The sequence below is a fragment of the Mobula hypostoma genome, chromosome 15, assembly GCF_963921235.1.
Source record: "Mobula hypostoma chromosome 15, sMobHyp1.1, whole genome shotgun sequence".
NCBI classification, from domain to species: Eukaryota; Metazoa; Chordata; class Chondrichthyes; order Myliobatiformes; family Myliobatidae; genus Mobula; species Mobula hypostoma.
In genome coordinates, this window is record NC_086111.1 from 70,244,155 (window position 1) to 70,266,151 (window position 21,997).

General features: G+C 45.3%; 1 protein-coding gene across 4 annotated transcripts in view; it reads right to left on the reverse strand.

The window, feature by feature from the left end:
* LOC134356953 (plexin-A1-like) overlaps positions 1–21,997 on the reverse strand; it is a 462,148-nt gene that overhangs the window by 428,588 nt on the left and 11,563 nt on the right. The window contains exon 1 of one of the 4 annotated variants that reach the window (XM_063068231.1): positions 8,472–8,842. The exons of the other annotated variants lie outside the window; for them this stretch is intronic. The gene's annotated coding sequence lies outside the window, so the exon portion shown is untranslated. Of the gene's footprint in view, positions 1–8,471; positions 8,843–21,997 lie in introns of those variants that run through there. 4 annotated transcript variants of the gene reach the window in all.

A 21,997-nucleotide genomic window follows, 5' to 3' on the forward strand; every position in this document is an offset into this window, starting at 1 on the left:
TGATGTTTGTCTTTGAATGGGTTGCACGCAGTTCTTTGTTTCATGGCTGTCTGTGGGGAGATGAATCTCAAGGTGGTACACTGGCAATAAATGTACTCTGAATCTTGAAATAGAATGATTTGAAAGTTTCACTGTTGTTGCAAACATGGGGTGACAGGAACACCTTTGGAAAGGGTTAAAGGGAGAGCACTGAGAGGGAGGGAAAACAGAATTGCTTCTCCCAGGACAGAGGATACACACACACAATAAAGATCACATAAAGTTAAATGTTTCCTCCATTACAACAGTAACGATATTTCCACAGTATTTCATCGATTGTTGTAATTTTTTAATCTGAGAATGTTACCAGGTCTCAAGGGCCTGAGTTACAGTGAGAGGTTGGGCAGACCGTGACTTTGTTTAGTGGAATGCAGGTAACTGTGAAGTGACCTTTTATGAGGGAATAAAATCATGAAGGGGTGTGGATAGGTGAATGCACACAGTCTTTTGTTTTCGGCAGAGAAAGGAGATTCAAAAACTAGAGGACGTAGGTTGAATGTGGCTGAGGAAAGGTTTAAAAAGGGAGCCGAGGGGCAACTTTTTCCCCATGTGGTGGGTATTTGAAGCGAGCTGCCAGGGAAGGTAGTTGAGTCTGATCCATTAAAGCCACATTTAAAGGACTATTGGTTTAGTACATGGATAGGAAAGGTTTAGAGCAGGGGCTCCCAACCTGGGCTCATGGACCCCTTGCTTAATGGTATTGGTCCATGACATAAAAAAGGTTGGGAAGCTGTGGTATAGAGGGGATGATCTTAGCTCAGCACCTTGATCAGCAAGGATGAGTTGGGGCAAAGGGCCTGTTTCCATGCCACGATGCCCCTATGAATGGACAAGTTCTACGAGAAGTCCCAGGAGAGATGTAAAGGTTGCTATAGGAATGCATTGCCACTTCCGTTTTTAAATCACAGAGTAGTGATTAGCATAACGTTTCACAGCACCAGCAATCCGGGTTCAACTTCTGCTGCTAAGGAGTTTGTAAGTTCTCTCCATGATGGCAAGGGTTTCCTCCCTCAGCCCAAGGTCGTACAGTTTACTAGGTCTATAGGTCACATTGGCGGGAGGAGAAGATGGCAGCGTGACGCAGTGCGCGTAGCCTCTCCAGTGAAATGATATCATATTTGTTAAATAGGGGCCGTGCACAATCCTGATTTGATGGAGACAGACGTGAGAAGCACAGAGGAACATCTGGAGAAACTTCTGAAATGCCCGGTTCGCTGCCACTGCTACTGTGCGATCCAGAATCTCCAGAGGGAAAGGCCCCAAATCCTCGGCTTTGCCTGCTGCTGGCGACTGGGGTTGGGGTCAAGGTGCTCGGTGTTCGGTGTCGGAGGGCTGGTCGGAGGCTTGAAGTTTTTGGACGACTCAGGGTCGGACTGTAGTCGGGTGCTTCCAGGATGCTGCATCGGCAAGTTTGCAGCGCTGGAAACTCATAGCAGGGAGAGTTTTCTTCCTTCTACTGACTGCGTGAGATGATGTGACTTTCGAGAGACTTTGAACTTTTTTTTACCGTACCCATGGCCTGTTCTTCATCAAGTTACGGTATTGCTTGCACTGTTGTAACTATATGTTATAATTACGTGGTTTTTGTCAGTTTTTCAGTGTTGGTCTGTCTTGTGTTTCTGTGATATCACACCAGGGGAACATTGTATCATTTCCTAATGTATGCATTACTAAATGATAATAAAAGAGGACTGCGTGTCCTCATTATCTAACCTAATAATCTAATTGGACAGCATGAGCTCGTTGGTTGGGCTGAAGGGCCTGTTACTGTGCTGTATTTCCAAATGAATAATTAACAAAGGTGGAATATTTCAGACCTTCCAAGACCTTCCCATGCTTGGCAAGGATCACATTCAATTACTGGTTATAATGAAGAACTCGGGAGCCGCTTGGACAACAGCATGGAACGAATGACACAGGTGCGAACCTGCAACCACTTATCGTATCAGTTCCTTCCTGCTCCCAAACACACAACGCAGGGCTCTACAAGGCTTGAAGGTGACACCGAAGGGTATGTGGAGATTAAACAGATTCTGCCTCACGCCCTAGGACAATTCACAGCCTCGCCACGTTAGGAGGAAGGTCAAAGCATGACCTCGGACACGCTCCAGGGTTGAAACATTTGGCAGTGGTGTTGACAGCCTCTAAAGACCACCTCTCAGTCTCCAACCTCCCCCGTCTGAACTGGGGACGTGGCCTAGCAGCCAAGGCTGGGTGACACAGACCAAGAATTGGCCCATGGAGGGAGAACTTATATGGCCTCCTAGCTCAGCACCTTTAACCCCAGGTCACACTGAGGTGGATTCCGGTCCCTCAGCGGACCCTCAAACACTAATACCTTACCTGACACTCCAATGGAGTATTATCACAGCACAAGCCCAGAATGTCTGTATCAACCATGAGGCCAAATTAAACTCAACCGCTTCTTCCTACACATGATCCATATCCATCCATTCCTTGCGCATTCGTGTGGCTACCAAACAGCCTCTTAAATGCCACTATCCTCTCTGCTTCCACAACCATGACAACCCCCAACACTGTGTTCCAGGCACCCTGCACCATGAGTTTGGCCCAGTACATCATGGGTAAAGCCCTCCCAACCGCTCAGCACAGTTACATGAAACACCGTCATAGGAAAGAAGCTTCCAGAGATCCTCAACACCCGGGTCATGCTCTCTTCTCGCTGCTGCCATCAGGTAGAAGGTACAGGAGACTCAGGACTCACACTACCAAGTTCAAGAACAGTTACTGCCCCTCAACCATCAGGCTCTTGAACAAAAGGATGACTACATTCACTTGCCCATCCATTGAGATGTTCCCACAACCAATGATCTCACTTTAAGGACTCAATCTCATAGACTCTATTTATTGCTATTTATTTATATTTGTATTTGCACAGTTTGTTCTCTTCTGCACTCTGGTGATCTTTCATTGATCCTGCTATAGTTACTATTCTATAGATTTGCCAAGTCTGCCTGCAGGAAAATGAATCTCAGGGTTGTATATGGTGATATATATGTACTTTGGTAATAAATTTACTTTGATACTTTGAAAAAACATAACTTGGACATTCCCTTCAAATCTACCGCCCTCTCCTTAATAAGACTATAAGATGTAGGAGCAGAATTAGGCCATTTGGCCCATCGAGTCTGTTCTACCATTCCATCATGGCTGATCCATCTTCCCTCTCAGGCCCAATCTCCTGCCTTCTCCCCGTACTCCATGTTGCTCTGACAAATCAAGAATCTATCATCCTCTGCCTTAAATATATGCCATGCAATAACTTGGCCTCCACAGCCACCTACAACAATGAACTCCAGAAAATCACCACTCTCCAGCTAAAAAAATTTCTCTTCTCCATTCTAAAAGGACACCCCTCTGTTCTGAGGCTGCGTCCTCTGGTCTTAGAGCCCCCACACCCCACCCCAACCACAGGGAACATCCTCTCCACATCCACTCTACTGAGGCCTTTCAACATTTGATTGGTTTCAATGAGATCAGCCCTCATTCTTCTGAACTCCAGTGAGTTCAGACCCAGGGCCATCAAACGCTCTTCACATGATAAGCCTTTTAATTCCGTAATAATTTTTGTCAGCCTCCTTTGAGCTCTCGCCAATGTTAGCACATCAACTACTTGACATTTCTACCCCAGGATTTAGAGTTTCCATTTAAATTGGCGTCATGCCCAGGAAAAGCATGGTGGGCAGAAGGGCCTGTCCTTATCTTCTATCATTTATACAGTGTTTGGCAGCTTTCAAAGGCTTTGTTGTAACACGGGGGGGGGGGAATGGGAGGAAGGGGGCACGTTTTGGCGTTGTTTTGCCAAGCATCGTGGAAATGCTCTGTTTTCACCGGAGACGCTCGGGGGCTGCCCATGGGCTGTGTGGCCTGTTACTGTAAGCTTCAATGTACGTGATAAATACTGAATCTGAACCTGAACCACAGCAATCAAAAGCCGGATGGAGCAACATTCAAAAAGCAACGAGACACTGACAAAATAAAACCGTTTGTTGAAAGACGAGTATTAAACCAGAGCGTGTCCTCCTGCAAAACCACACCATCCCGCACTCTCCCTGGTTTTCTTCTTCTATCCACTGGAGGGGAACGTCGTCTCACGAGAAAAGGCTCAGGGAGATTGTGTGGTGGAATCTCTGGTGTTGGAGTCAAGCCCGTGACCTTCCAGAGAAGTGAGAATACTCCTGACTCTGTCACGGCTGACAGGAGCGAGATAAATGGCCAGTTAACCCATATCTGCTGCCGGTGTCGGCCCAGTGTTGTCATGGATACGGAGAGAATAACGCAACTTCTGATCATCCCAGGGAATCTGAAACAACTTCAACAGCCACTTGGTATCTCAGCAGAAAATCTCACTGGCCACCCACACAAATATGCAACCACTCAGTACATTCTGCTAACACAGACAGGCTTTCCTCACACCACATTGCAAACAGGACTCCGCACACAAACAGGCCCTTCAGCCCATCGAGTCCATGCTGAACCGCTGGTCTGCCGAGTCCGATTGACCCGCACCTGGACCAAAGCCCTCCATACCCCTTCCAACCGTGTACCTATGCAAACATCTCTCATACGTTGAAATCGACCACTTCTGCTGGCACCACCCTCTGAGTGAAGGAGATCCCTCTCAGGGTCCCGTTAAATGTTTCACCTTTCACCCTTAACCTATGACCTCTAGATCTAGTTCCCCATACCCTCAGTGGAAAAAGCCTGCTTGCATTTACCCTATATATACCCCTCAACTTTGTATACCTCTTTCAAAGTTATCCTACTGAATTGAAATAAAAGACATTTATTTCAAGAAAAATAACTCAGCACTGTCTCAGGTTTAACATCCGAGCAAAACAAAGTTGTCTCTAGGCACAAGAACATTTTTGTCTGCTGTCTACCCAGCGAGATATCGCTAGCACACAGAAGCAGGCAGTAATGCTGTGTATTCTTTGGAAACCACAAAGACACAAAGATCTTAGAACATAGAAGTTAAGTCAAATTTATTTATAAAGCACATTTAAAAGCAACCCATGTTGACCAAAGTGCTGTACAAACCATAACAGGTAGCTAAAATCACAAATATAAGAAGCACAGATATAAACAACAAGGCACAAGTTTATAGGCACAAAATAAATAACACAAGGGCCTAAGCACAAGCCAAAAATCAGCCACATCAGGAAGATTCAAACGCTCGTGAATAAAGGTAAGTTTTGAGCCTGGACTTAAAAGAGTTGATGGAGAGGGCAGATCTGATAGGGAGGAGAATGCTGTTCCACAGTCTGGGGGCTACAACAGCAAAGGCACGGTCACCCCTGAACTTAAGTTTAGATCACGGGACAGCCAAGAGCCCCAAGTCAGCCGACCTGAGGGACCTGGAAGTAGAATAAGGGGTTAGAAGGTCTGTGATATAGGAGGGGGGGCAGCCCATTTAGGGCTTTATAAACCAACAGGAGAACCTTAAGATCAATTCTAAACCGTACTGGTAGCCAGTGGAGGGAGGCCAGGATAGAAGTAATATGGTCCCCCTTCTGGGCACCTGTCAGGAGCCTAGAGTACACTACAGTACACTAGAGTACACTAGAGTACACTACAGTACACTACAGGACACTAGAGTACACTAGAGGTCCTTTGGCCTACAACGTTGTGCTGACATTTTAGCCTATCCGAAGATCAATCTAACCCAGGGGTTCCCAACCTGTGATCTGCGGACCCCTCCATTAATGGTAGGGGTTCATGGCTTAAAGGTTCAGATTCCCTGATCCTACCCTTCCCTCCGACAAAGTCCTCTGCTTTTCTATCATCCATGTGCCTACTTAGGCACCGTCCCTCACAGGTAAAACAATGTCCACCATTTTGAGCACTTGGGAGTCCTCGTACAGGATTCCCTTAAAGTTAACCTCCAGGTTGAGTCAGTAGTGAAGAAGGCGAATGCAATTTTGGCATTCATTTCTAGAGGAATAAAGTATAGGAGCAGGGATGTGATGTTGAGGCTCTATAAGGCGCTGGTGAGACCTCACTTGGAGTACTGTGGGCAGTTTTGGTGTCCTTATTTAAGAAAGGGTGTGCTGACGTCGGAGAGGGTACAGAGAAGATTCACGAGAATGATTCCGGGAATGAGAGGGTTAACATATGAGGACCGTTTGTCCGCTCTTGGACTGTATTCCTTGGAGTTTAGAAGAATGAGGGGAAACCTCATAGAAACATTTCGAATGTTAAAAGGCATGGACAGAGTGGATGTGGCAAAGTTGTTTCCCATGATGGGGGAGTCTAGTACGAGAAGGCATGACTTCAGGATTGAAGGGCGCCCTTTCAGAACAGAAATGCGAAGAAATTTTTTTAGTCAGAGGGTGGTGAATCTATGGAATTTGTTGCCACGGGCAGCAGTGGAGGCCAAGTCATCGGGCGTATTTAAGGCAGAGATTGATAGGTATCTGAGTAGCCAGGGCATTAAAGGTTAGGGTAAAAAGGCGGGGCAGTGGGACTAAATAGGATAAAATGGATCAGCTCATGATAAAATGGCGGAGCAGACTCGATGGGCCGAATGGCCTACTTCTGCTCCTTTGTCTTATGGTTTTATGGTCTTATCTACACAGAGCGCCGTTGCTAGGATTGCCAACTTTCTCACTCCTAAATAAGGGACAAGAGTAGCAGTCAAATACGGGACACTTGTGTTTACCCCGAAAAGACTACCATGACCACGAAGTCTTGCACGGGCATCTGTGTGTGCATGCGTGACGTGCACATATGTGATGTGCGCATGCGTGTACGTGCCGATATTTTTCTACAAATCGGTTTTGGCTTAATCTTCCCGATTCTGTCTGAGTGAAACTACATTGTACATACATTATTTCTACTTTATATAAGCTGTATATTTATCATATCATTCCTGCTTTAGGTTAGTGTTATTTTAGGTTTTATGTGTTATTTGGTATGACTTGGTAGGTTATTTTTTGGGTCTGGGAACACTCAAAAATTTTTCCCACATAAATTAATGGTAATTGCTTCTGTGCTTTACGCCATTTCAGCTTACGAATGGTTTCATAGGAATGCTCTACCTTAGCGGGGGAAATACAGGACAAGGGCGGTCCCGTATGGGACAAACCAATTTAGCCCAATATACGGGATGTCCTGGCTAATACGGGACAGTTGGCAACCCTAGCTGTTGCAGGAGGAAGGCATCCATCATCAGGGACCCTCACCATCCAGGTCATGTTCTTTTCTTACTGCTGCCATCAGGAAGGAAATATAGAAGCCTCAGGACCCACATCACCAGGTTCAGGAATAGTGATTACCCCTCAACCATGTGATAAACCAATGCCCACATTGAAAAGCTACCTGTCAGTAGCTCAGAGTACAGAAGCCAGTCTGGACTTCCCTGCCTATAAAACAGCAGCTGTGAGGCCCTCTGTATCTCATTGTCCTTGATACTTACTGCTTATTTATTTGTTTGTTTGTTTATTTCATTTCTGCCCTGGGAAAAAGTCTCTGGCTGTCCACTCGATCTATTTTTAAAAGAAGATAGCAGAGAGAGTGAGCAGCAGATGGGACATGTCTGGGCAAATCCCAAAATGGGAGGGACAGAGGGAGAGAGGAGGTGACAGACACTGAGATGGGGTGGAGGTGAAGAGGTAAAGGGAGGGAGACACGACAGAGAGATTTAACAATTTGTGGGGCCCCCAGGCAGAGACGTGGAGTTGTGTGAATCTTCACACTTGTACCCCTTCTGTACAACTGTGAAGACTTGTATAACTCCACATCTCTCCCTGGGAGCCCCACAAATTGATAAAACTATCTGCCGATTAAAACATCCCCCGAAACAGTCAAATATTTTTACTCAAACTTCTGCAAAGTTGCTCAGGCGTAAACTGATTCCCCAAATTTTTAAGATCTCTACAACTAAACACAGCATTGAAGGAGAGAAGCCAGCAGCTGCAGGACACGCTCGGCAGACAGGCTGCGTGTGTGCAGAGAGAGAAACAGAGATATTGTTGTTTTTTGGAACGTCTCTGGGCTCCCCTACCCACACGCCCCTCACCCCTGTTGAGTGAGTGTGTCTGTGTCTCCATCCCGCTGCCTGGCCAGCGAAACCCAGGGAAACAAATCACAGGGCACCAAACATGGTAGTCCAGATCGGCAGAAAACTAGTTCACCCTGGAAGGGAAGGACCCTGCTGTTCCCACCCAGACTGGTCTGTAAGTGCATATCAACACCGTGGTGTGAGTCCCAAACTGAATAAACTCAGACATCTCCAGTAATAAACCAACATCCACAGGGTGCACAAGAGGGCCAGGACTCTGCCTATCAAATAGCAGCTCTGAGACCCTCTGTACCACCTCACACAGAAGACAAACTGAAAAAAAGCTTCCACTCAGGTCTTATGAAACAGCCATTTAGAATCAGAATCAGGTTTATTGTCACTGACATACCAACTATCTGTAATCAGTCATCGCCTTTTCAATGCAGGTAGATCCCGTCTTTCAGCATCCCTTCCAGTAATGCTGCCAGGCTCACCGGCCTGGAGTGCCCTGGCTTGCTCATGCAGAGACACACCCTCCAGCCTTCCAGTACTTCAACAGTGGCCGATGATCATACGAATATATCAGTTCGTCCCTGGCCTCCCACAATATCCCACAATGCACCTTGATTTATCCATATTTATACACTTTAAGCACCTCCTCTTGAAATTAAAAATCAGATTAATTATCACTGACATACTTGAATGTCGTGAAATTTGTCGTTTTGCGGCAGCAGTACGTAAAACACTATAAAGCTGTAAATATTGTATAAAAATATGTTGTAAGTAAATACACACACATACAAATATATAAGATTAATTAAACAAGTAGTGCGAAAAGAGAGCAAAAGTAATGAGACAGAGTTCATGGGTTCAATGTTTGTTCAGAAAGCTGATAGCAGAGGGGAAGGAGCCGTTCCTAAAATGTGGACTGTGGGATTTCAGGCTCCTGTACCAAATGGTAGTCATGAAAAGAGGGCAGGTTCTGGGTGGCAAGTGTAAATACTAGGGGGAAAATGCCCCCCTAAAAGGCAGCATCGATCATTAAGGACACTTGAGGATACAGTGCCATTCCTCTGTGGTTTCCCAGAGCCTTTCAAACCTCTCCACATCGATTCAGGCAGCTCGGAACAAAAGTGAAAATAAGGCAATTTCCTGAGAAAGATCATTCTTCATAATAGTTTCCTTCCTTCCTTTCTTGGTGAATTCGGCAGACTCCCAATAAAGCTTCCCACCGGAAACCAACTGTGTTCTAATTCTCCACGCCTATGGAACTGGAGAGTATACACAGTTGGGCCAGTACAAAGAGGATATGCCCGCTCAGTTGGAGGCTAACGGGCGTTTGCGTTGATCCGTGCATACCAAAGGGACCAGCCTCACTTCGCGCCACGTAATCTCACCATCTCTAAAAGATAAATCTGAACAATTGCACAAGGAATGGTGTGCGGGGCAGAGTACAACAGAATCTGTAAACATGTTTATTGAATTGGTTTATCGGGGTTGGAAACAAAACAAAGACAACTCTTCACTGAGATGTGAGACAAGGCACTGCCTGCCCTCTGGCGAGGGGGAGGGGGAAGGTAAATTAGTTCAGTGTCAGCGAAAAACTTTGTTTCACATGTCACCCTGTCATCATTACATTACAGTGAGTCAAGGTAGGACAAATGGAAACAATTACAGAATGCAGAATAAAGTGTACCAGCTACAGAGAGAGTGCTGTGTGGGCAAACAAGATGCACAAGGGTGACTCAGTAGATTGTGAGGTCAAGAATCCTTCGTTTTGTACTAGAGAACCACTCAACAGCGGGACAGATACAGCATATACAGAAAGGTGCCGGAAAAAGACCAGCAGTATCATGAAGGATACTTGATTAACTCACGCTGATTTGAGAGTATTTCTATGTTACGTTGACTGTCTATTTATTATAAATTACTGTCATAGAGAGTCATAGAGCACGACAGCATAGAAACAGGCCCTTTGGCCCATCTAGTCCATGCTGAACTAATATTCCTCATCGTCCCATGAACCTGCACCCAGAACAGTGCCGTCCATTCCCCTCCCATCCATGTATTCATCCAAACTTCTCTTTGACGTTGAAATCAAACCCACATCCACCACATCTGTCGGCAGCTTGTTCCACACTCACACCACCCTCAGAGTGAAAACGTTCCTGCTCATGTTCCCCTTAAACATTTCACCTTTCACTCTTAACCTGTGACCTCTGGTTCTGGCCTCACTCAACCCCAGTGGAAGTAGCTTGCTTGCATGTACCCTATCTATACCCCTCATAATTTGGTAAACCTGATCCCCTCATTCCCCGAAGCTCCAGACCTACATCCGTAATCTGTGATCTTTGCTCCACAAACCCTGATGTCAGTAGGTAAACACACCCCTCTAATCCTGAACCAGGTCTCCATCATTTCAAAGGTTGACAGACACTTCCCCAGTGAACCCCACTAACATTAAATCCCCGGGATTCTGTCCTTGTCCTCTCCCTGACAACCCATCTTACCTGGTCCCATGGACCACCTCAGGCAAAGAGGCTTATACTTCTCCACAACAAAGCACACCAACTGTGAGTAATCTTGGACAGAGCAGAAATTTCACACAGACAGGAGAGAAGGAATAACTGAACACTCATCGGCAGCCGGTTCGATGCACATCCAACAGCTGAATTGGTCTATGAGAAGTTCGACATCACAGAGAGACTGAGAGACCCCGATGGTCACAAGATCTAATACTGTGATTGTATATTGCACATTTAGACAGAGATGTAAGGATTTTTACTCCTCGTGTATGTGAAGGATGTAAAAATAAAGTCAATTTGATTCAGTTCACCCACCCTGCTGATGGACTGTCTGTCCCACTCCCATCAGGGAGGAGGCAACGTAGCATCCACATCAGGACCACCAGACTCAAAAACAAACACGAGAAAGTCTGTGGATGCTGGAAATTCAAAGGAACACACACACACACACACCCAAAATGCTGGAGGAACTCAGCAGGTCAAGCAGCATCTATGGAAATGAACGAACAGTCGATGTTTCGGGCCGAGACCCTTCCTTGGGAACGTTCTCGGCCCGAAAATTACGTTCCCCAAGCCATCAGGCTGGTCAACACCTCCACCCCACCACAACCCCTACATCTATATCAGCTACTTTATCATTTCCTATCAGTCACCTTATTTTCACACTCTCCTGCCCTAGCGTCACTTTTTTTATAGGCATCCGTTAGTCTTGCGAGACCACGGATCTGCGCCTGGAAAGTCTTCACTCTCCAGGGCGCAGGCCTGGGCAAGGTTGTATGGAAGACCAGCAGTTGCCCATGCTGCAAGTCTCCCCTCTCCACGACACCGATGTTGTCCAAGGGAAGGGCATTAGGACCCATACAGCTTGGCACCAGTGTCGTCGCAGAGCAATGTGTGATTAAGTGCCTTGCTCAAGGACACAACACGTTCCCTCGGCTGGGGCTCGAACTCACAACCTTCAGATCGCTAGTCGAATGCCTTAACCGCTTGGCCACATGCGTCACTTTATGTACATAAAATGTATATAAGCTAATCTTGTGTACAATATACATGAGCACAGTCAACACTTATGCATACATTTGTTTAAAGGGATTGCTTTTATATATTTATAGTTTTTTTATGCTGCATTGGATCCAGAGTAACAATCATTTTGTTCTTCTTTACATTTGTGTACGTAAGAATGACAATAAATCATCTTGAATTTATTGCATGTGTGACTCTAGGCACATCCACATGGTTGTGTAGAACTGAAATTCAATAAACTCTGGCACTCATCATAAACCACAGGAGCAGAATTAGGCCATTCAGCACATCAAGTCTCCTCTACAATTCCACCATGGTTGATTTACTACTCCTCTTAACCCTGTTCTCTTGCCTTTGTCCCATAACACATGATGCCTTTACTAATCAAGAACCTATCAACATCCGCTTTAGATATACAGTCGGCCCTCCTTATCCGCGAGTTCCGCATGCGTGAATTCAACCAACAGCGAGTCGGGAAAACCTGGAAGTTCTCTCTCCAGCACTCGTCGTTCGAGCATTGTTCGCCTCGCGTCTGGTTTGTTCGCTACTTTGCTTCTGTGAAAAAAATGGCTCCTAAGAAGCAATTACGTGGTCAAAGCAATTCCTCAAAGGCTAAGAGGGAGCATAAAGTGCTATATTTCTCCGAAAAATTAGAAATATTAGATCTTTTGAAAAGTGGCATGTCGCATTCTTAAGTGAGCCATAAGGTCGGTAAGAATGAATCGAGCGTACAATAAAGCAGAAAGAAGCTGAAATTTGTGGAAGTGTTAGTGCTAGGGATGGCTGGTTGGCAGTGTAAAGCGCTACAGCCTCAAGAACTTAAAGGTCAAGGGAGAATCGGCGTCGGCTGATGCTGAGCCGGTATCAGCGTTCCCAGAAGAGCTACGATGGTTGTGTCTGTACTGAACATGTACAGACTTTTTTTTCTTGTCATGATTCCCTAAACAATACAGTATAACAACTATTTACTTAGCATTTACATTGTACTGGGTATTATAACTCAACGGAACAGAAACACGGAGGGCGGCAGGCCCTGTGGTGCCCTGGGTCCTAAAGTCCATCCGCACTGAGCCAGGTTAAATAAGGGACTTGAGCATCCGTGTTTTTGGGTATCCGCGGGGGGGTCTCAGAACCAATCCCTCGTGGATAAGGAGGGCCGCCTGTACCTAGTGGCTTGACCTCCACAGCTGTATGTGGCAATGAATTCCACAGATCCAACACCCTCTGGCTAAAGAAATTTATCCTCCTGATCATTAAAGGGATGTCCCTCTATCATGAGTTTGTGCTTTCTGGTCCAAGACCCACTACTGGAAATATCCTCTACACATCCACTCTATCTAGACAAGGGGTTCCCAACTTTTTTATGCCTTGGATCAATACCATAAACCAAAGTGTCCTTGGACTCCAGGTTGGGAACCCCTGATCGAGGCCTTTCAGCTGTCCACATGTCCGAATGGATAATTTAAAATATTTTGGTTGTGAAGATCTTCAGCATGTCCTGGGCTTGAGAAGATTCTGCCGAAATCCAACCATATCTTGTAAAATTACTTTCACGGACACAGTCGCGCCCCAGACATACCCTCTTCCCCCCCCTTTTCCCATCGGGGCGATGATACAGAAGCCTGAAGCAAGAACTTCCAAGCTCAAGGTCAGCTTCCACCTCGCTGTTATAAGTCTATTGAAGAGTTCATCATGAACATGAATCCACATGTGCACAGGGGTGATGAAAACATTACAGGCAGCAGCATCACAGACACACAGCATCAGTGGGTGTTCATCGTGTCTGACGATGACAGGAAACCTGTGTGGGAGAGTTTTTAAAGTGGAAAAACCGTTGCACTGGGGCAGTCCCAGTCTCTCGACCTCAGCAGTCCGAGTCCAGCTTGTTGGTATCATTGGACGTGGCGTCAGATGCACTGCATTCACTCGGCAGTCCCCTCCTGCAATAAGATGGTCCCACAATCTACCTCATATGGTCTTGCCTGCATTTTCTCGTGATTTCAGACTTTATTTATTTCTTTTTTTTTTATTTATTGAGTAACAGCATGGAACAGGACCTCTGAGCACATTGTTCTGCAATCCCCCAATTTAATCCGAACCTAATCACGGGACAATTTACAATGACCAATTAACCTATCAACCAGGACATCTTTGGACTGTGGGAGGAAACCAGAGCACCCGGAGGAAACCTACGTGGTCTTGGGGAGAACGTACAAACTCCTTACAGGCAGTGGCTGGAACTGAACTCCTGGCCTCAGGTGCTGTAAAGCGTTGTGCTAACCACTACACTACCACGCCACCCTGTGCTGCTGTTTTTTCCCTTTCACCATGTCAGTGTACTGACGTACTGAAATGAGCCATATGGCATGCAAAACTAAGGTTGGACTACACCCCAGCATATGTGACAATATTTAAATTGGTTTGTTATTAAGGCATCCAGGACTTTGCTAGTTTTGATTCAGTAGAGGGAGTAGCAGGTAACAAGGTAAAGCTACACGGGAATTTCTGAATAGCAAGAGGTGGTCCCTGACCTCACGTTCCCAGCCTACCTTTGCTCAGCACGTGCAGATATTGGCCAACACAACCTCATGGGCCAAATGGTGTGCCGTACTGGACATCTACCTACAGGACAGATATTAATAAGATTGAAAAAAATACCCAGGAGATTTAAAAGAGTGTTTCCAGGACTTGAGGACCTGAGTGTTAGGGAAAGGTTGAAGAGATTAGGACTTTACCTCCTGGAGCTTCAGAGAATGAGAGGAGATTTGATAAAGGTACACAAATTATGAGGGGTATAGGTAGGGTCCACTGAGGTTGGGTGAGACTACAACTGGAGGTCATGGGTTTAGGGTGAAAGGTAAAAGGAAACCTAGGGGGGAGGAGAGACTTCTTCACTCAGGGGGTAATGCCGAGTGTGGAACAAGCTGCCAGTGGAAGTTCATTTGCAACATTTAAGTTTGGAAAAGTTCGTGTATATAATAGAAGTTTGGATAGGCACATGGATGGGCGGGATGCAGCTGCATGTCGATGGGACTAGGCAGAACAACAGTTTAGCACGTACTAGATGGACTGAAAGGCCTGCTTCTTTCTTTCTTTTCAAATCTTTTTATTATTATTATCCAAAATTAACAGGAGTACTTACAATGTCTCAAGAAAAAAAAACATTGTTTCAAAGATTGAAAAAATTTTGGTGACCAAAAAAAAAGAAAAAAAACCCCTACTAAGCAAAAAAAAATGAGGAAAAAAAACCCCATTAGGTGTTCAACACTGGAGCCTGTTTCTGTGCTGCAGTGCTCTATAACTCTAAAGGGAAGGGCCTGTACCGTGCTATGCCTTAACTATACTAAGCTATTCTGCCTACGCAATGCCCATACTCCTACATTCTCTACACGCCCAGGTGTCGATCTAAGAGACTCTTAAACACCTCTATCATCCTTGCCTCCACCACCCCTGGCAACACACTCCAGGCACTCAATCCTGTGTGAAAAAACTAGCTTTGCACATCTCCTTTAAATTTTAAAAAATTTTTTTAAATCTTCAAAGAATGGCTTTGGCAGGTGTACATCAAAACACAGCAATATACGCCATTTGCATTAATGACTAACACGATTTGAGGAAGTGCTGGGGGGGGGTAGCATGCCCACAACTTATTAACCTTAACCCACACACCTTCGGAATGTGGGAGGAAATCAAGACACCCAGGGGAAATCCACACGGACACGGTCAAGTCACCCAAAAGACGGCAGCTAAGACACTGCAGAACCCTCCTAGTGCTGTCACACAGACAAGTGAGCCACACGTGCCCAAGTGCCAGGTTACTTACACACACACACACACACACACGCACACACAGAGACACGCACACGCACACCAGCTAGCAGCCAAGAGATACAGGGTTCCACACCAGCATCGCTGGCCGAGGGTAAAATCATTTATAATGGCTCTTTCTGCAAGACTGTTGCTGAAGGAGATAGTTTGCATGTTATTATGACAAAATGCTTTTCCTAATTAGGACTGAAAGGATAATGATGGATTTAAACTATGATATATTGCAAGTAGAATGCTCTGCTCAGTCAGTGCTTACACAACATGATGGACCATCACACAGCGGCCAAGAAATCTTCCTCTTGGGTCTTTTTAAACCTGGCATTACTCTGTGCTTTGCAGAAGAAACCGGCTGCATTCTGGGGATTAAAGCTGGTTTGCCATGCGTGAAATTTACAGGGCTGCAAAACTCAGCCAGCTCCGTCGTGGGCACTAGCATCGTGGACATCTTCAAAAGGCGATGCATCAAAAGGGCAGCATCTATCATTAAGGACCCCCACCACCCAGGACATGCCCTCTTCTCATTGCTACCATCAGGGAGGAGGTACAGGAGCCTGAAGGCACACATTCAGATTTTGGAACAGCTTCTTCCCCCTCTGCCATCGGATTTCTGTGCGGACAATGAACCCGTGAACACTACCTCACTATTTTTGCTGTCTTTGTCTTTATTTTTTTAATACATATTTGTTACTGTAATTTATAGTGTATTTTTATGTATCACACTGTACTGCTGCCACAAAACAACAAATTTCATGTCATACGTCAGCGATTATAAACCTGATTCTGGATTCATATAAATTTTGCCACAGACACCATCCCCAGCAGGCTGCGGAGGAGGTAAAAGAGACAAGCGCTCAACTGGAAAACCCTCCCCTCCAACCTTCTCTTTACTGACCCATTACTGTAATTAAGGCAGAGATTATGTTGGTGGCTGAAGTTTGCCAATAAACTCTGCCAAGCTAGGGAGGAGAACAAGATGTGTGACTATACGTCATGCCCGCAGTGCTGGAGACACTAGACTGCATTTACTACAAATATTTTGAGAGTCAGAGAACTACAGCCTTCGGTCTATACAGACCACGCTGAACCACTATTCTGCCTAGTCCCATCCACCATCACCTTAACCATCGCCCTCCGTACCCCTCCCATCCAAACTTCTCTCAAATGTTGAAATTGAACCATATCCACTTCCGCTGACAGCTTATTCCACACACGCACCACCCTCTGAGTGATGGAGTTCGCCCTCATGTTTCCCACAAACATTTCACCTTTCACCCTTAACCCATGGCCTCTAGTTCCAGTCTCACCCAACCTCAGTAGAAAGAGCCTGAATTTACCCTATCTGTACCCCTCATAATTTACCTCTTTCGATTTCCCCTCAATCTCCTACGCTCCAGGGAATAAAGTCCAGACCTGTTCAAACATTCCTTACAACTCGGGGAAATGTATTTGTCTGTTTATTGAGATACACCGTGGAATAAACCATCGTAGCGTTTGAGCCGCACCTCCCAATTAACCCTAACCTAATCATGGGACAATTTACAATGACCAATTAACCTACCAACTGGACGAAAGCAGAGCACCCACAAACCCACGTGGTCAGAGGGAGAACGTACAAACTTTACTTTATACTTTATTGTCACCAAACAATTGGTACTAGAACGTACAATCATCACAGCGATATTTGATTCTGCGCTTCACACTCCCTGGATTACAAATATTAAATATTAAAAATAGTTAAAATTAGTAAATATTAAAAATTTAAATTATAAATCATAAATAGAAAATAGAAAAATGGGAAGTAAGGTAGTGCGAAAAAACCGAGAGGCAGGTCCGGATACGAGGTTAGGATCCGTTCAGCAGTCTTATCACAGATGGAAAGAAGCTGTTCCCAAATCTGGCCGTACGAGTCTTCAAGCTCCTGAGCCTTCCCCCAGAGGGAAGAGGGATGAAAAGTGTGTTGACTGGGTGGGTCGTGTCCTTGATTATCCTGGCAGCACTGCTCCGACAGCGTGTGGTGTAAAGTGAGTCCAAGGACGGAAGATTGGTTTGTGTGATGTGCTACGCTGTGTTCACGATTTTCTGCAGCTTCTTTCGGTCTTGGACAGGACAACTTCCATACCAGGTTGTGATGCACCCTAGAAGAATGCTTTCTACAATGCATCTATAAAAATTAGTGAGGGTTTTAGGGGACAGGCCAAACTCCTTAAAGACAGGGGTGGAAAATGAACCGCGGGTAACAGGCATTGTAAGGTATTGTGCTAGTTACTAAGCCACTGTGCTGCCCCAATGCGGAGAGCTTTTATAAGTGTCTCTCTGGTCATTTATAGTCATAGTCATACTTTATTAATCCCGGGGGAAATTGGTTTTCGTTACAGTTGCTCCATAAATAATAAATAGTAATAGAACCATAAATAATTAAATAGTAATATGTAAATTATGAAATAAGTCCAGGACCAGCCTATTGGCTCAGGGTGTCTGACCTTCCAAGGGAGGAGTTGTAAAGTTTGATGGCCACAGGCAGGAATGACTTCCTATGACGCTCTGTGTTGCATCTCGGTGGAATGAGTCTCTGGCTGAATGTACTCCTGTGCCCACCCAGTACATTATGTAGTGGATGGGAGACATTGACCAAGATGGCATGCAAGTTAGACAGCATCCTCTTTTCAGACACCACCGTCAGAGAGTCCAGTTCCATCCCCACAACATCACTGGCCTTACGAATGAGTTTGTTGGTTCTGTTGGTGTCTGCTACCCTCAGCCTGCTGCCCCAGCACACAACAGCAAACATGATCGCACTGGCCACCACAGACTCGTAGAACATCCTCAGCATCATCTGGCAGATGCTAAAGGACCTCAGTCTCCTCAGGAAATAGAGACGGCTCTGACCCTTCTTGTAGACAGCCTCAGTGTTCTTTGACCAGTCCAATTTATTGTCAATTCGTATCCCCAGGTATTTGCAATCCTCCACCATGTCCACACTGACCCCCTGGATGGAAACAGGGGTCACCGGTACCTTAGCTCTCCTCAGGTCTATCACCAGATGTTGTTTGGTCAATGCCAGGAGCACTGCAAACCCCTGATATATGCTGCCTAAGGGTCTGTTAGTTGTCTCTATCAGAATCATGATTATCGCTGATGTATGTCGTGAAAGGGGTAGCACCTCTGCTGAAGGGGCTCTTAATGTCCGTTCCAGCGCAGCTCACTCAACTTTGGTCCCCATTGGATACTCAGCTCTCACCCGTGGCTCCAAGTAGCTGTTTGCAATCGACAGTGGCCTTATAAACTGATGAGATAAGAGACATACCTGTCCCAGCACGCAAAGTCAGCTCTGGCGGGCTGGGCAGGTGAGATCTACAGTGAGATCCAATCGCTAGGAAGATGGTACTGCAACTCTCCATGGACAGCAAAGGACATGACAAGGCACAGAAGGCATCACGGTCATCTACTGCAACCAAGGAAGACCCCAGTTCGTGAAACTTATTTGTACCACTGGACCCAGACTTCTGAGATCAAGAGAGTGGAACCACCCCAGTGCAATGGCTTTTCTACTTTAAAAACCTCTCTCACACAGGTCTCCTAACATCGTCAGCAGAACAGACTTGATGGGCTGAATGGCCTAATCTGGTGGTCAGACAGGACAGACAACCACCATTGAATGCAATACAATAAGAAATATGAAAAAATAAATAATGCAATAATTGAGCTAGTGTTCATGGGTTCATTGTCCATTCAGTAAATCTGGTGGCGGAGGGGAAGAAGCTGTTCCTGAAACATCAGGAGTGCGTCTTCAGGCTCCTGTACCTCCTCCATGATGGCAGTGATGAGAAGAGGGCAAGTCCAGGATGCTGAAGATCCTTAATGATGGATGCCACCTTCTTGAGGCATGGCTGAAGTTTTGAAGTTGGCTGCGATGGTGGGTACGCAGGTGCCCATGGCGGAGCTGGCCGAGTTTGGAACCCTCTGCGGCTTTTTCCCAATCCTGTGCTTTGCCGCTTCAATACAGGCAGTGATGCAACCAGTCAGAATGCTCTCGACAGTAACTTGCCTCCACTGTCACCCCTGACCGCACCCCATTTTTCAAAAAAAAACCTTTAAACTTACCCCCTCTCACTTTACATGCATACCCTCTAGTATTAGACATTTTGACCCTGGGCTAAAAAGCTGTCTCCTCTATCTGAACCTTTCACAATCTTATAAGCTCCTATCTGGTTTCCCCTCAACCTCCTGTACTCCAGAGAAAACAACGCAACTTTGCCCAACTTCTGCTTACAGCTCATGCCCTCTCATCCAAGCAGCATCCTGCCAAATCACTGAGTACATCTACATGAAAGGCTGTCGTGGGAAAACAGCATCCATCATCAGGGACCCCCACCACTCAGGTCATGCTCTCTGCCCATTGCTGCCATCAGGAGAAAGATACAGGACCCACACTACCAGGTCCAGAAACAGTTATTACCCCTCAACCACCAGGTTCTTGAACCAGAGGGGAGAACTTCACTCAACTTCTCTGTTGAGAATGTTGATGGCGGGAGGAGAACATGGCGGCGCGCCTGCGTGTGCGCAGCTCTCCGGTGAAAAATGATATTGTATCTGTTAAATAGGGGCCATGGACAATTCTGATTTGATGGAGATGGACGTGAAAGCACAGAGGAACATCTGGAGAAATTTCTGAAACGCCCGTTCGCTGCTGTTGTTACTGTGTGGTCGGGAACTTTCGGAGCGTAGGCCTCAAAATCCCCGGCCTTGCCTGCTTTTGGTGACCGAGAAGGAGGTCGAATTGTTCGGACAGAGATGGCGCTCAGTACTCTGTGTCGGAGAGCTGATCAGAGCTCGAAGTTTTCGGATGACTCAGAGTCAGACCGTGGTCGGCATGGCAAGGAGAGTTTTTCTTCCTTCTCCCGTCTGCGTGAGATGTGGGACATTTGAGAAACTTTGAACTTTACTGTGCTCATGGACTTCTTCATCAAGTTATGGTATTGTTACACTGTTTGTAACTATATGTTATAATTCTGTGGTTTTGTCTGTTTTTTCAGTCTTGGTCTGTCCTGTGTTTTGTGATATCACACCAGAGGAAATAATGTATCATTTCTTAATGCATGCATTACTAAATGACAATAAAAGAGGACTACGTGTCTTCATAATCATGAACTTCAATTGCCCCATTATTGAAATGTTCCCACAACCAATAGACTCACTTTCAAGGACTCTTCATTGGATAGTCTTGATATTTATTGTTTATTTATTTAATATTATTATTTCTTCTTTTTCTACTTGTACAGTTTATTTTCTTCTTCACTCTGGTTCAACACTCTAGTTGGTGCAGTCTTGCATTTATTCTGTTACAGTTACTATTCCATAGATTTGTTGACTATGCCCACAGGAAATTGTATCTTATGGTTGTGTATGGTGATATACAAGTACTTTGATAATAAGTTTACTTTGAGCTTTGAATTTACTTTAAATGTCTCTTGCAGCTATAATTGAAACCTTATAAAAAGAAAACTTTGCAGCATCTTAAACGTTTCATCCTCCAGGCAGTTCATCTAATCAACCATTCTAGTTAGTCCCCCCCAACCCCCAACCCCTCTATTTATTACCTCAATCACAGCACTGCACACCTTAAAGCCACTTTTCATATTGCTGTTTACATTGGAAATGCATGCTGATATTTATATATTTCTGCATATTTTAACCAATATTCGTACTTAAACCTTTAATTTTATTTTTGTACAATTCTTTATCTTTGTTGAAAGGTTTTGTTCCATGTCGCACCAACACACCTCAGGAAAATTCCTAATGCATGCAAATGTACACTCAGTGGCCACTTTACAAGGTACACCCGCTCATTAACGTAAATATCTAATCAGCCAATCATGTGGCAGCAACTCAATGCACAAAAATATGCAGACCTGGTCAAGAGGTTCAGTTGTTGTTCAAACCAAACATCAGAATGGGGAAGGAAATGTGATCTAAGTGACTTTGACAGTGGAATGATTTTTGGTGCCAGATGGGGTGGTCTGAGTATCTCAAACTGCGGTTCTCCTGGGATTTTCCCACACAACAGTCTCTCGAGCAAGGGTTCCCATCCTGCGGTCCTCAGTTAATGGTGGGGGTCCATGGCGTTAAACAAAAGGTCAGGAACCCCTGCTCTAGTGTTTACTGAGAATGATGTGAGAAAACAATAAAAGAAACCTCCAGTGAGTGGCAGCTCTGTGGGTGACAACACTTTGTTAATGAGAGAGGTCAGAAGAAAATGCCCAGACTGGATCAAGCTGACAGGAAGGCAACAATAACTCACATAACCACATGTTATAACAGTGGTGTGCAGAAGAGCATCTCTGAAAGCAAACACACCAAACTTTAAAGTAGATGGGCTAACAACAGATCACAAACATACACTCAGTGGCTACTGTATTTGATACAAAAGGTACCTAATAAAGTGGCAACTGAGTATATATGGTTAATAAAGGTGAAGCTTGAAACTCAATGATTAAATATTGTGTATTGGTCCTGACTAGTTCTGTTTGACCAGTTAACTTGAATGAATTGATGTTCCTTC